The 10,622-nt window shown below is 45.6% G+C and overlaps 1 long non-coding RNA gene across 1 annotated transcript in view; it reads right to left on the bottom strand.

Annotated features, from left to right (window-relative positions):
- LOC116587102 overlaps positions 1–5,506 on the bottom strand; it is a 31,614-nt gene extending 26,108 nt beyond the window's left edge. Inside the window, exon 1 of the long non-coding RNA XR_004284322.1 lies at positions 4,947–5,506. This is a non-coding gene — a long non-coding RNA (uncharacterized LOC116587102). The remainder of the gene's footprint in view (positions 1–4,946) is intronic.
- Between the last annotated feature and the right edge of the window lie 5,116 nt (positions 5,507–10,622).

A 10,622-nucleotide genomic window follows, 5' to 3' on the forward strand; every position in this document is an offset into this window, starting at 1 on the left:
CTAGAGATAAGGATGTCTGATTTCAGTACAAGTGGGAAAAGCAAGGAATTCAGGCTTGTGGAGTCTGCGGTTTGCATCCTCGGTCCCCGCGGAGGGTCCGGGAGGAAGCTGCATGTCCACTTTCTTTATTTGCCAGATGGAGGTAATAAGACCTATCTCTCGGGGCTCAGGTGGCACTGGGGCATTGTAAGAAATGTATGTAAGGGATAAGCCAGTGTAAAACAAGAAGAATTATTCAAAACACAATCAAAATAACACCTATTATATTAAAATTGCATTGAAGGGGACATGGGTTTCTGACAAGATGACCTTCTAAACGCAAACATGTAACAATTATAATGATAGTTGTCACTTACAGACAGCTCTAGATGATTTGCGTAAGCTAATTTACTAATTTCTCACACTTCAAAAGAGAAAGGGAATGCCGTAATCTCGGTTTACAAATGATGTAACGGACGCAGAAAATTTATAAAACTTTCTAAGTCTTCTACGTCTTTTCAGGGATGAGACTGAGAATGGAACCAAGGCTCTACGCCTTCAGACTTCACCCTGTTAGCTGCGATGTTATTTTTTGTTAATCAACTAGGAAACAGGTAAAAATGCTAGGAACACTATAGTGATATGTGTTGGAAGATATAGATAAGGTATTAGAAAAGCAACAGAAATTTCCAGCAACGCTGATGTGTGGGCCCTAAGAAGAAAGGCACAAGGAGTATCTGTTGCTAAAGCCTTCTGGAAGGGATGAGAAGTGGGGAGACCAGACTGTGGGTGGGAGGGGCAGATCTGTGTAAGAAAACCGTGGGTCTACGCAAGGTCTATGACATCATGTTAGGAACCTCACAGAATCACATATTCAGTAAAAAGTGGAGGAGGAAAAGTCTTCTGATTAGTTCAGAAAGCAAACAATTAAGCTTTCTTGCCTTGACCTTAAGGCTTTGAGAGGAATAGAAGTGCTTCCAAAGAATATGGAATGTGGGCTAGCCTACTGGTTGAACTCTATACTACCTCCATCTGAATGGTCATGAATTGGCATAGTAGGGGTACATAGCCAGAATACCCTTATGACAACCAAACGGAAACACTTAAAGAACATTTTAGGGACTACCTGCAACCCAGGCTACCAAGGATTCCCAGCTACAATAGCCACCCAAGACAAATCCACAGACGAGCACACGAAAGGAAAACCTGCCATGACAGGAGTCGGAAGACACAGCCAGTCATGTAAGAGGTCCAGGAGTATCTGGTGGAAGAAAGCAGGGGAGAGCCAAGCACACAAGATCATTAAAAATAGTCCAGGGCATGCGGAAGTTATGAGATAAAACTGCACACCAGGCAGACATGGAAATCACCCCGTAATTGGAATGGATAATTGAAGAAATGGGGGAAGTTATACAAAACAGCAGAGAGATTCAGTGAACTACAGAATTCCTCTAGTGATTTCCTCAACATTATCTCAAGGCTTGTTTGGTTTGTTATTGTTGTTGTTGTTAGATTTTTATTTATTTATTTGACAAAGACAGACACAACAAGAGAGGGAACACAAAGCAGGGGGAGTGGGAGAGGGAGAAGCAGGCTCCCCGCTGAGCAGAGAGCCCAGTGTGGGGCTTGATCCCAGGACCCTGAGATCATGACCTGATCCAAAGACAGATGCTTAATGACTGAGCCACACATGTGCCCCTCAGGCTTGTTTTAGAGACTAAATGAAATGATATTTACATAATGCTTGAAAAGTATAAACAGTGAGTAACTCTTCTTAAATTATATATATATATACTTATATAATACAATAAATATATGATATATTATTATATATAAGTATATAAGATTATATACAACTATATATAATGTAGCTATATATAATTCTATATATTACATATAACACATATATGTGTTATGTATATATATACATGTATTATACATAACATATATATGTATTATATATAACATATATAATAACCATATATATAATTTCTAAAAGGAAACATAAAGATTTCCTAGCAAAAATGAGGGACCAAATTATACTTATATATTCCGAAAGGATTCCAAAAGGAGAAAAAAGAGAGCATAAAAGAGAAGAAACAGTCAAAGTATAATGGCTGGAAATTTCTCAGAATTAAGGAAAAACCTGAATTCTCCTAAGCAGAAATATCAATGGATGCAACTGAATAAATAAAAGATGTAGGTAGACACATCATAAAGAAGGTACCAACTCCAAAAAGAAAAAAAAAAAGCTCTTAAGTATGTCCAACAAGAAAACAAAGTTATTTACATAGTGAAAATTTGCCTGACAAAACATTTCTCAATATTAACAATAGAAATCATATGATAATGAAATAATCTATAAAATATTAAAAGAAAATAAACTTCTGCTTGGAATTCTATATCCAGCTAAAGTATTAGTATTATTTAATAATAAGGGTTAGATAATGCTATTATCTATATTATCTATATAGATATATCTATATTATCTTTATATCTGTATCTCTCTCTATATATCTATAATATCAGTATTTTATATATAGCACTATATATATAGTGTTAGATAATGCTATTATCTATATTATCTGTATATTATATGTTTATTATTATATATAATCTATATAGCTATCTGGCTATATTATTTATTAGTCAAAGATGGAGGAATTTCACCACCATAAATCTCCATAGAAGAGTAAGATAAAAACACTTTAGGAAGAAGAAAACTGAAGCTGAAATAAGCCGCAGGGACAATAGTTGGTTGGTCAATCTAAATGAGCATCGTCTTTCTAGTGCGGTGCATAGAACAATGACTAGACTCTTTGGTGCATGACAATGAAGAACAGTTAAGGCAGGGAGGGCAGTGGTCCCAAGTCTTGTTAGATCACGGATGAGGAAGACTTTAGAGATCGTGATTAACTTTACGTTTTTGGTTAAGTCAGTTATATGTAGTAAAATGTTGAGTGTGATCACAAAACTTGTAATGATTAAAGGAAGCAAGTGGATTAATGTGTATTTGACTAGTAAAATAAGAAGAAAAGGAGACTAGAGAACAGACTCACAGAAATAACGGGAGATTTTAGCATTCTTTTCAGTTGTAAGGATACAGTAATTATATACATTTTCATTGAGTAGTTTAATTGAGTGAAATATCCATCCACTCCAGTTCTCATTTATAATGGTTTTGAACACATATAGAACCATTGTAAAAACTGAGTTCCTATGGATGACTGACTCTTATCAAATACTAAAGAATGTCTATTGTAAAGAAGACATATAACGATAATAGAGATTTTAGAATAACACCTCTAAGGAGCAAAATTTTGAAAATATTGAGGGACCCAGAGAGAGAGAGAGAGAGAGAGAGGGAGAGAGATTCAGATGGCGAGACCAAAGTACTTACAAAGAGTGAAATTAGATCAGCCCCAAACTTTCATCCACAAGGATGATGCTAGAGTCAAGAGGAGAAAGATCCTCAAAGGTTTCTAAGTCCTTAGAAAAAAGCACTTTAATCTCAGAATCCTACATCCTGCTAAAATCACACTCCAGGGTAAGATCTAAACACCTCTGAGTATAAGGCAAACCTACAGTAGCTTCACAAACCTCACGCCCTCTCTGGAGGGGTCACTCAAACTTGACTCTAGCAAAGCACAGAACGGATACAGTACAATGAGAGAAACTCAGACACGAAGCAATGACATAAAGCAAGACAACTGATACATATCTGGCAAGAAGTTCACAGAGGATTACATGGGAGAGGCGTTGGGAACAGAGAAGAAGCAGCAGTAGGAGCTGGCTCTCGCCTCGTCAGAGGGAGGAGGTGAAAGCCAGACGTGGATAAAATACATTTATGGAACCGACATTTAAGGGTAATCCAGAAAAATGTAAATAGGATTTGTGAGTTCAACACGACTTGAATAAAAACTGGAAGAAACTCTGTACTCCAAAGGCACTCAAAATGGAAATAAAATTCACCACACCGAGTCCGTTCTCTGTGCGTCAGAATAGACAGACACAGCCAGTTGGGAGTCGTATCCTCAAGAACTTCACCTTCGGAAAGAGATAATGAAATATTAAATGTTTAAATTTATTGATTTTTTTTTTAAAGAGTACAGAGTTTCTGAGGTAAGTTCAGGACAAGAAGGGAAAAAAGAGGATTTGGAGAAGGAAATAAAGGGCACTTCTCGCGGTGAAAGATACGGCCGTCCGAGAGAGCGGTGACCGGCAAACAACATGTTTGCTACATGTGAAGAGACAGGAGTGGACTGGACAACAGAGACATGGAAATAGCCTGAGTTAGACACAGAGGGTGGGAGACACGGGTTTTTATGAAAATAGCCCAAGTTAGGGGGCGAAGGAGGTTTAGCACATCAGTAATAGAATCTGGGGTCTGAGTCAGTTTTCCAAAAAACAGTGGCTAAAAATTTTTCAGACCTGAAGAGGGGCAGGTTGAAGAACAGAACGAAATTCCAAGCCAAACACATGAACTAAACACACACCGAAACAGACTGCTTTGTGATTATGTAACAGCAAATACCAGGAGAAAAGCCTCCGGGACAAACAGAGAAAGGGAGAGATTGCATACAGAGGAATGACAGCTTAACTGGCCTCAGAGTCTTCCCCACTAACAAAGGAAGGGCTGAGGGCATAGAACTGCCAAGTTAAGAACCAGGAAAGTCAAGACCCAGAGAAAGGATCACTAACAGACTCTCACGGAGTGGCTTTTAGTAACTGAAGGAAATCAGTGATGAGGAAATCGCATTCAGAATGAGCGAGCTGACTGGCAGAAACACCCCTGAGCAGTGAAAAGTGGCTGCGACGTTCGTGCGGCTGATCGGGTATGGACTGAGTGGAGCAGCGGGGCAATCAGCACATCGGTGTTTTCCGGTGTGAAAATGATCATGCAGAATCAGACCCACCCTGCCCGGCAGAGGCTGGTCCACGGCCACCTCCCCGTCGTCACCTCCTACCTGCTCCCTCTTGTTTGCATCTTTCCGGCCACGCAGGTGTGAGGCGTGTGTCCCGCTGATGGGCCGTGGCACGTCCAGCGCGCTGCTTACTGCGTTCTCTGTTTCATTTCCCTCAGCTATGAAGTGGGGATCATAATCGCTGCTCCCAGAATGTCCCAAGGATTAAACGAAGCTCTGGGAGCCCTTACAAAGAGCGAAGTGGATGTTCGTTTGCGTCTGATGTTGCGAATTCCCGGAGACCGCCAGTATCCAGCTCCCTGGAGGTGTGCCCGTGCCCAGTGCCCCCGCCCCTGGCTGGCAGGGACAAGGTGCTGTCCAGCACATGGGAAGCCACGTCTTTGTACCAGGAAGAGAGCCCAGCCCAGTAAACCGCACAAAATCTCACTTTAAGAAAACCTGTCATCTGACAGCCATCTGGTTGGAGTCTTCTCAGTATTAAAATGTTACCTGCAAGGCTGCTTTGGACACCAACACTCCTAATGCATGGTATCAGATCCATGCATCCAGATGGTTTCTATACAAAGCTTATTCAGTGAAATGAGACACACCTCCACGCCCAGTGTCTGGAAGCTGATAGCCAGCACCAAGTGCACAGGGGACGTGCTCTCCAGGAAGTGAACCGTGCCCCATCTCCTTTCTCGCCCTTCGGTTACTCCCTCTGTCCCTGGTGACAATGGTGTGTGTGTGGGGGGGTAGTTTCCCTGCGCACAGATGACTCCTTGGCGCCACTTTACCTGAGCTCCTTGCACCAAATACTGTTCCCTTAGCAGCTCCCATGCTGGCATGGACCTCACCCAGCGGGGAACACAAATGCCTTCATGAAACAGTGTCACGCTGACCTTGCTTTCTGGGGCTCAAATGAAACAATGTATTCAGTACAGCCTTCCCACTTTGAAAAGAATCCCAAACACTTTATGCCTACCAGGAATAATTGTAGACTCTGATTAACATTTATTAAGAAGGAAAATTTTGACGTGAACTAGAAAGTTAGAAAGTGAGACAGGGAAGGAACGAGATGACTGTAGGAGTTGGCAAAGGGAACGTGTAGGCAGGTGTTGGCTTCTCTTCATCCTCTTCTGCGTTTGTACTGAATTGTTATGATTCCGTAGAAAGGTTCTGGCTCTGACGCACGCACAGGTACACGGCAGTGTGTGCACACACACACTTCACTTTTGCTGAGAAAAAGACAATGCATTCGTATGTTGAAATTGCACAAATGCAGTAACGTCTTGGCCATTGTATGCTAATTTACAACTTTTGATTATTCAACAGGATTAATCGAAGCACTCCCAGGGAAGAAAGACATTACTAACAAAATAACCATGCATATAAATTTGCAGGCTTAAGATAACAATTTTTTTCAGACTCTCTCAAGCATATTCAAATTACCCAATTGCTTGTCAACAATTGATATATGCTAATTAAGAAATAAATCAAAGCTCTTTGTTAAAGTATCAACCAGTGTAATTTACATTTCTTTAAAACATTCAATAGTTCAAGCTCTCCATTAATTTCTTTAATGAGATCTTGCTGACTCTAGTTGACTTACACACATGTACGCATGCTTACACCTACACACAAGTGTCCAAGGGTGACTTCTCAAACCTCTAACTTGTGGGACTTACGGGTCTCAACATGAACAATTACTATTATTATTATTGTTATTTATTTTCACTATTTAAAGTTCTTTTGCTTTTTTCTTTAGGTACAATGACCCATTGCTATGGTTTGGTTATAGGATACAAGTATTATTTAATTTTGACTTTTTTTTTGACATACCAGAGGTGACTCTGCTTTATTCTGTACCTCAATGCAGTTAGAGCTTTGGATTTAACATTGTGATGGAATTTGGGAATATTATTTGAAAAAATACTAATGTGTGACAGAATCCTTGAAATAGGTGTATCAATGGAAGGTCCAATGGTTTCCAACAGATGTAGGGTAGCGATCCTTAGGACAAGTGCATCCCTTAAATATGAGGTAGCCTTAAGGCAACGATATAGCTTTACAAAGTCAAATTTGCCTCCTGCTCAATCTCTGTTCTCAATTTGATGGGAAAACAATTTCTTGAAGTTCAAGACGATTGCTGAGGAATCTTTCTACAGCTTACAATGACCATCCTGCCCATTTGCCCATTTGCCCTTTTATAATAGTTCAGTGGTTGGGGACCATTTTCAAGGTTAAGGCAAACTCTTGGCTCATGACTTTCACAGAAAGGAAAACGCCAGGAGCTCCCTATTAGGTAAACAGAAGACTGAGCTTTAGGAGACAATTACTGGTGATTTGAAGACTAACTAGCTGTGACCCAGATGCTTGAGGTTAAGATCCACAAACATGGAAAAGCTAAGAATGCACACACCAGGCAAAGAGCAGAAGACAGCTGGCGATGGGGCCACTGAGAGGCAAATGTTCTAACAAGGAGAAATTGTCCACAACTAAATGTTCCTCTGAGGATAGCAGCTGGCACTTTTCCTGGCCACTTAAAAAAAGGGATGGATCCCTGCGAGCCCGAGTGGTACAAACTGGAGGAAAGAATGTGCGGGAAAGGGTGAGCTCAGTAAGTAAGACCGGTGTTTTCTAACATTTCTCATTTGTATGTCTCAGCTGCTGGGGAGGGTTTCTGCACGCCCAGATTATGTTTTAGTTTGTAAAGTGCTGTACACACCACTCCTTTCCATCTCGATAATCAGGAGCCCAGTGAAGACAGCCTTCCAAGGCCTTATTCTGAAGTCAAAGGAGGAACCACAGCAGGAGGAAGGAAATTAAGGTGCCCTCAAAGTCAGAAAGTCAAGGTTTTCCCACCTCGTTTGCCACGTACTGGCTGAATGGCTCAGCCACTCACACAACTCCAGAGCTATTTATGCTATTTATCGAGGACGCCACGCGTCAGCCACCACCTTGGAGTGCTCAGGACGGCTCTAGTTTCACTGGGGGCTTGGGAAATCCCATGGCCTTTCTGGACCTCAGTCTCTTCATCTGAGAAATAGACATTAAATTACTGAATTTTCCAGGTAGCCAAAATTAAACTGCAGTGAGGCAGACTAATAATTCTGATAGGTAATGAGAAATTATTGTATGCCGTGAACTGCTAAAAGTCTTATTAATTCTATAATATTTAATATGGGGACAAGCTTTGTCGGGGTTTCCTGGGGAGGAGTGAGCTGCAGGCATCAGGAGGTGGGATGCCGGCGCTCACTCAACTTCCGGTAGCGCCCGTGCCCTGGTCCCATAAGACAGGGAGCCATTGGTGCGGTTCCTGCCTGTGGCACAGCCTTCTGGTGCCTTCTGATGTCCCCCAGTGCCAGCATGCTCTTGGGCGCCCAGAGAATGCAGGAACCGCGCACCCACACCGCGCTGGCTTCCAGGCTTCCCCCCAAACAGGCAGCTGTGGTTTGCCGGGACCTCGCTCCTGGCAGAGCACGCAAGGCAGATGCTGCCAACATGACCGTTTCCAGGGGAGACACTGAGGCACGAGAGCTAGAGCAATTTGCTCCGGGTCTGCGGTGGACTGGTGCAGAGCGCGGGTCCCTCCCATCTGTGTTTGACTTTGGCCTCTAATGCTTCCGCGGCTTCCCTCCATCCTTCGGGCGTTCACTGTGCCTGAGGGGGTGACGTCACCCTGCCCTTCAGTTATTCACACACAGTCTCCTTCGCCTTCTCCCTTGAAGGCAACACAGCTACACACACACACACACACACACCACGGAGTCCCCCCAGATACAAAAACACACAGGCACACTCAGGCACATTCACACACACACACATCATGCACACACACTCGCACACCGCACATACTTTCAGATACACAGACACACACCACACACAAACATATACACACAAGCATACAAACATGCACCATATATACTCTTAGACACGCACACAGACACGCACACAGACACACAGACACACGGACAAGTGCACACTACAGAAAGAGACAAGACATCACACTGTCCTGAGTTCTGGGACTGGGCCCACCTGCTCTTCTGCTCCCTGGTGCCCTGGGCCCAAGCAGCACGGTCACTGTGCATGTCAGCCGCAGCCCCCACTGCCCTGACGCAGGAGGGACAGCTGGTGCAGCGGACCGAGGTGGCCGTGCCCGGCCCTGGAGCTTGCACCTCTCTGCTGTGCTTCCACGGCCTGCTAGGATGCTGTCCTGTGCTCCCTTCAATGACAACTTTGAATGGGGTAAGTCTTCGTCCTTCTCTGAAACTTATTTTAATCTGAAATTGGGTTTCCTGAAATTTCAGAAGAAAACATGACTCAGGAATGATGTAACTTCACAGAAGGAATGTGGCTTTTGGATCGAGGCAACGCAACATTCAGCTGGCACTGCTTTTTCTGTCTGTCCTTGTCCCACTCACTTTGGTTTGTTCCTATAGTTGCGGCTTCTCGGTGTGGGACGCTGCCTTGTGGGAGCCCTGACTGTGGGTCCAGGAGTCCCCCGGGACCAGCCCTGACCCCTCAGCTGCTGCGAACGCCCCCTGTCTCCATGAGCCCCCCTGGTGTCCCGTGGCCCATGGCTGGGACAGACCCGGACAGGGAACAGAGCACTGCTGGCTGGCCATTGTGGGGGACCCTAATAGCAAAGGGGTTTGCGGGGAACAGGGCACCGAGGCTCGTGGGTTCAGTTCTCTAGCTGCTCTGCGGTGCGTCGGGGGTTCAGACAAAAAGAGCTGAGATTCAAAAACCATTCCGCTGTCTTCCCAGGGTCTCGTCCCGTGCCCTTCTGGTGGTGCTAACCCGTGTACCTCACATCACCCCGCCCTAAGCCCTGGCTGCGGAGCAGAACGGGGCACCAAGCCAGCTGGGGGTGCCGCCAAGTCGCATGCGAGGGCCCCCTGGGTTTGCGCTGGCCCCGCCCTGGTTTCTCAGGCTGCCGGCTTTCTCCTTCCTCAGAGCAGCTTACCACCCGCCCTCTGTGTGGGGGACCCCCTGCCTCACGCTCCGGGAGGACTCTGCCTCCCAGCGGGCCGCCCATGCTCCCTTCCCCACACTCCTTCTGGTCCCAGCAGTGACGACTGTCCAGACGCCTGAGGTCTCTCCCCTGTGGGCTCTGCCATCTCCAGGCCCCACTGCATGTCCCCCTGCGTCCAAGCCTCCCGGGCGCCCTGCACTGACACCCCAACCCTCCAGGGAAGACTCCTCTCTGCCGCCTCATGTCACACGCTGGCCATTGTCCTCTCACCACGGGGGCTGCTGCTCAGCTGCCGGGTGGGTCCTCTCCTTCCTGCTGTCCTAGCAGCCACTCCTCGCTCGGCCAGTCATCGAAGGGACCTGCCTCGGCCCTCAGCCTGAGTCTGACACCATCACCCGCTTCTCACGTAGCTCCTGATGCCCGTCTCCAGCCGCTTCCCAAAAGTCTCCACGTGGGCATCCCACAGGTGTACGTGAGGGGACAGTCGACGGCTGGATGGGGCATCTCGTGTGACCTCGGCGCAGGCCCACCACGGCACGGGACCAGGTGTATGAGCCAGGAACCCGGGTCCTTCCTGAGCACAGTCTCCGTCACCATCCACGTCCGGTGAGGACTCCGCCCGGCAGATCCCGCCCCGAGACCCCGTCATTACCTTCCTCCTTTCCTCACCTCGGTTCAGGTGGGCACAAGCTCCATCCTCCCGAGCGGCCAGTCTGCCTCTACCGGGCCTTCCCCACCCACACTCACGCCGCAGCCTGCCT

The sequence above is a fragment of the Mustela erminea genome, chromosome 3 (assembly GCF_009829155.1).
Source record: "Mustela erminea isolate mMusErm1 chromosome 3, mMusErm1.Pri, whole genome shotgun sequence".
In the NCBI taxonomy this organism is placed as follows: domain Eukaryota; kingdom Metazoa; phylum Chordata; class Mammalia; order Carnivora; family Mustelidae; genus Mustela; species Mustela erminea.